Genomic DNA, 6,000 nt, shown 5'->3' with positions numbered 1-6,000 from the left:
TAAAAGTAGACTCATCAGACAGATAACCAATCTATCTGTAAGACTAGGCTACATCGAAAGGATGGTATAATACCTTAGCTAACCAAAGATATTACCTTTGCCTACACACTCAATGAAATCGGCTGTAATCAACTTAATTGTTTCATATTTTTCATATCGGGTCTTTTATAGCCGACGATACGGTATGTTTTGTCACATTGTTGAAGGCCTATAACTACGACCTGGGACTATTATACTATAACACCTTCTTATTTTAATACTAGTATATTACAATAAATACATATCTTGGCAATTCTTTGGATAGTTCACGCTTAGAGAGTATGTGCCTTATTATTTCATACTGTTCTAATTGGTTGATACATATAACAAGACAACAACAACCTCTAGTTATTTTAGCCATATTCAAATGTTAAAGTTATTTTAACATGTATTATCATCAATGTTATTGTTAAACAGCTGCGTGTGCAATTTCCTCCGTTTCAGATATATTTCTTGCAATAAATATATACGCATGTAAATGTTTACAAAATAAACTAAAATGCACGTTGAACTAAGTGATTAAAACGAAAGATGACATTTGAAATCTTTATCAAATAACATTAAAAATAGATCTCGAGTGTGAAATTTCAATCTGTCCGTGTTCGTCATAAATATCGGCTACTTTTATGTATTACTTAAAAAAAAAATATCAGAGATATTTGATTCGTAGTCAATATTATGCAAAAGTGAAATAGATTGTTTTTTCTCAAGTACGACATTTCAAGTTCGAAAAGAAATATGAAGAACAACAATATTATTTGATGTTGTATAATTGTATGTTTGTTAAGCTTGTGCTGCCTCAATTAGTACTTGTCACATATTTAAAGATCATTTTATTATATCCAGCATCACTTTTTTTTAAAAGTAACGCAACATTGATAAATTGCTTTTGTTTCTGTTTCTAATTTTACATGGCGTTAAAAAATACCATTGAAAGTTTATTATCGTCTAAAGGTATTCAAAGAAGGTATCCAAATATTTTGCGACGATGCAAATATTAAACTTTACAATATAAATAAATATCTTTAACCAATGAATTCAAATAGCAAAAGCTATGCAATTAACAAATATGTACTTATTAAGCTTCATGTAAATTATTTAACAATAAAATGCATTAAATATGAAATTTTGAGTTTTACCAAGGGAGCTAATAATTGAATAATAACACTGTCTGCCACACAGCATTTCAGGGACTCTCCCTCTGGTATCTTTCCTCCCGTTTTTATAGCTGACTTTGCGGGGGCTTTTCTAATTATTGGGGGCATTATGATGACGTATAGTTGTTTATGTCTGTGTCATTTAGTCTCTTGGCAATCATAATACATATTTTTTTATATATAGCGATGTCGTTAATACGACATAGCGATGTCGTTATAACGACTTAGTGATGTCGTTATTACGACATGATATGTCGAAATTACGACATAGCGATGTCGTTATAACGACATGTTATGTCGAAATTACGACATAGCGATGTCGTAATAACGACATGTTATGTCGAAATTACGACATGTTATGTCGTAATTACGACATAATTATTTTTTTTTAATGGCCGTTATCGGCTTCCGTACTTGACACATAACTTGTCGAAATACAACCATTAAATAAAACTATCATTATAACCCGATCTTGATAATTATTTTCCCAGTCATTTGAAGTTGCTTGCTTTTGAAATGTACCAATCTTCTCCTGAATCGTCCGTATGTAATACGCGGTTATATTAATTCAATGAAACTGTTTTTGTCGCTGTTTCCGATAAGTCTTTCAGTTACCTCCGTTTCATGCACAAGAAGCACCGTGGTTTTTTTTCTACAAACATATTTGTTTTATCTTTACCACGCGACATGTAACGTCGCAAAAAGAGCGTTGGTTTGGATTTTCCGACATTTTTCGACGTTTGGACAAAATAGCTACCGTTTTGGAGTGTTTCGTAGCATTTTATTTCTGTAAGACCCAAACATGCAGTTTATAAAAAAAATCTAGACTTTATGTTTTTTTCGTTTATCTAACTTTTGTTTTGATAAATTATAAATTACGCATTGAAATATCAGGTAAAAAACCCGCATTAATTGCTTGGACAAATGAAATATCAACATGGACAAAATGGCTACCGCTTGAAAAACGACTGCGTAGCGATAGTTTTATAGAATCTGCAACTTTCGAACTCCTAATTAATGAGGCAAATGTTTGTTCTTTCGGTAGATGTTATAACTATCTCACATTTTTTAGACATATTGAGCTTTGCCCACTTATAAAACTACCTTTCAACCGTTGAGTCAACGAAAAACGTCATTGGACAATTTTCTTATTCCAGCCTAATATGCAGCCACCGAGTCAAACAAAATTCGACAAAAGAACGGCTTTAATTTAACCAAGAACTGACACACTTCGTTGCTTCTGCCAAGTTTCGGGAAGATCAGAGAATAAGAAATATGATCACTATACATAAGAGATAAAACAGTTGTTAAAAAATGTAACGTTGGACATCCGGGTTTTTTCACATAGCTTTGTTCTTTTAATCCTTAAATATACCAGATATTACTAAGCATATGACCAAGAGCTATAAGAACATAAAGGAAACCATATACAATGTTCATTATCATTTTCCTGCTTTAGTGGAACGTCCCTTTGAGAGGATCGCTATTTTATATATTAGCAACCTTTACGACGGATGTTCAGATCAATAGGTTTAAGTATAGTTTTGAATGCTTCTTATAATAAGTAATTTCGTAAGGTTGTCCGCGCTTCATACAAGATTTATTTCGGTCAACCTTAAGAATTTACAGAAAGAAGTATTCAATTCTTAAATAAAATAATCCTTGAACTTTTGGCTAAGGGCGAAACACGAATAGATATGCCAGTGACAAAAAAGTACGCACATGCAGCAAGATAATTTGATTTCAGCTTTTAAAGTAATTCAATAAAACATTTTTTTTAAGTTTTAAAAATATTCACTGACTATAGTTCTTACTATAAACAAGAAATATAGGAAAGAGTCTTAACGGGCTATTCCTTAATTCTAGAAAAATGGCATCTAGGAAACTTACTTTCTATTTTAAAATGATACCAAAATCTACGTTCTATCATACATAATTCTATAGTTTTTAGACATATTTAGAGCCTTCTGTAATATCCATAGACAAATAAAGAACACACTGTCACAAAAAAACAGAACCGAATGAAATATTTATTTCCTTGAAAATCGGCACAAGCAATAATACAGAATTTCAGCTTTAAAGCGAGAACAAGAGGTCGTAATCCTATATTACATAATTTTGAAGTTTTTAGCCGAACATATCTCATAAGTGAAAAAGTTCGTGTAGGTTTTGTTATAATAAAACATCCATGCAACCACGCATCCCAAATTGCATGATACCAACCCCTAAATCCCCCCTTTTTAGGGGATCTCCGCCTGGCGTAAGATGTTTAATAAATATAAGAAACTTTGACTGCAGTCGCACTATATCATGACACCAAATATCGAAACGTAGCATCACACAAAATAAGTCTTTTGATAATAGCAAACAAAAACAAAAAAAACTTTTAAAAAAAACAAATGATATTGTCATATAAACTATTTGCATCATGTAAGATTCATCAGTCTCTAATCGACGGCTCTTTTTAGATATTTGATTTATAAAAATTGGCGGGAAAAGACTGACTCGGACTTTTACCTTAACTTTGCATTGGTAATATTTGGGTCTCAAATCAAAAGAAAGAAATTCAAAAATCTGCTTAAATTTTGTTAAATGACCTTTTATGAATTATAAAGTGTTATGTTAAAATATAAATAGGTGCTATGGGGCAAAATATTTTACACTATGTCGTATGAAAAACACCGAGGGGTCCGAACATTTGAGACTTATTCCAAAACCTCACCTTAGTACATCCTTAACAGCATACATATGTTTTCCTTAGGGTACTATGTAATTTGTTATAGAAGTACCATCAAATTCCTTTTCTTCCGAGTGAATATTTTCATGTGCACTATTTGAAACCAAAAATAGAAAGTCTAACAGTTTTTCTTTAATGATTTATATGTATTAATCTCTGCTGTTTATCATTTGTCATGTTGTAAATATGTTTTCCGTTGCTATAGCCTATAGCATATACTAGTATATGGGGTTTTTTGCAATAAAGTATGCATTCAAACAGTTTTCGTTGGGGTTCATTATAAGCCATGGAAAATTTTATTATGCATCGCCAAAACAGTTCAGGTTGCAATCTTACTTTTTTCTGACAACAGGCTAGTATAACTAGTAGGGATGGCTAACTCGGATACTCGTTTGCTGTTATACATCTTGAGATATTTCTCTTCACATTTCCTCTCATTTTAGTTCCAATGAAATATTCCCTTCGTTATACTAAAACAATTAAGGATGTACTTATAAAAAAGAAGATGTGGTATGATTACCAATGAGACAAATATCCACAAAAGACCAAAATGACACAAACATTAACAACTATAGGTCACCGTACGGCCTTTAACATGGAGCAAAGCCTATAGCGCATAGTCAGTGATAGGTGATCGTGGCTGCGCTAGCAATTAAGTAAAAAGGTATTCGGAAAACGTTACTTTTACTTGTATGTTAGATCAGTCCGTTCACAGTAAAATTAAATAAATCAAGAATTCAAAATTGATACTTTAAGCTGGAAGAGTATTGGAAAAGGATCGAACTAAGCTTAGAATATTGATAGGTCATGGAGCTCCTTGTCGAGATATTTGATTTATACTATGATATGCTGAATTTAACCATGTGTTTAGATTTTGAATATTGGACCAAAATAGGTAAATGTCCAATTTAAAATTTTTAAGTTGAAGTTCTTAGACCACATTCATTCTGTGTCAGAAACCTATGTTGTGTCAACTATTTAACAACAATCCAAATTCAGAGCTGTATCCAGCTTGAATGTTGTGTCCATACTAGCCTCAACCGTTCAGGGTTCGACCTCTGCAGTCGTATAAAGCAGCACCCTGCGGAGTATCTGTTCCATTCATTTGTTATTTCTTAATTTGTGTGAATTAACAATTTTACAGTAAATGTTAATTACTACACTTTCATACCACAACAAATATTGTATTGGTACATGTATCACTTATATTTGTATCCATATAACAAAACAAAAAATGAAAAGGAATTATTTTGCAATACCTTTTGAAAACTAGTATATCTTTGTTTAGGGGCCAGCTGAAGGACGCCTCCGGTTGCGGGAATTTCTCGCTTCATTGAAGACCTGTTGGTGACCTTCTGCTGTTTTTTTTTTATTTGGTCGGGTTGTTGTCTCTTTGACACATTCCCCATTTCCATTCTCAATTTTAAATAGCTTTTTAGGTATTTAGACATATTAAGACTTATTAAGTAGATGTTGATGATATCTGCTTGACATGCTTGAAATTCTATCAGATTACTTTTGGAGCAGTTATGAGTCTTTGAAGCATGCTCACAAAGGTTCTTTTGGTGAAATCATTTTCATATTGGTCAAAATTTGTCTTAGCTTCGACCAGCTTTGGAGGAGATATAAAGAATTGATATAAATCAGTACAGAGGTTTACTTCCTATCTCATTTAGCCCCAATAATCATGTCAGACATAAGCCATTGTCTTTACTTAAAACCAATAAATGTATTCTAATCTGAGGAACCAATTCGACATTTTATCAAAAACATTTACTAATGATACTGACGATCCACCACAAAGTAAACAAATAGAACCATACTAATAGTAAGCAAATACATATAAAAAAAGATGTGGTATGATTGCCAATGAGACAATTCTCCACAAGAGACCAAATCGACACAGAAATTAACAACTACATGTCACTATACGGCCATAAACAATGAGTAAAGCCAATACCGCCTAATCAGCTATAAAAGGCCCCGAAATGACAATATAAAACAATTCAAGCGAGAAAACTAATGGCCTTATTTATGTTAAAAAAATAAACAAAAAACTAATATGTA

Source organism: Mytilus trossulus, chromosome 4, assembly GCF_036588685.1.
Source record: "Mytilus trossulus isolate FHL-02 chromosome 4, PNRI_Mtr1.1.1.hap1, whole genome shotgun sequence".
Lineage (NCBI taxonomy): Eukaryota > Metazoa > Mollusca > Bivalvia > Mytilida > Mytilidae > Mytilus > Mytilus trossulus.
This window is presented reverse-complemented; position numbering follows the sequence as displayed.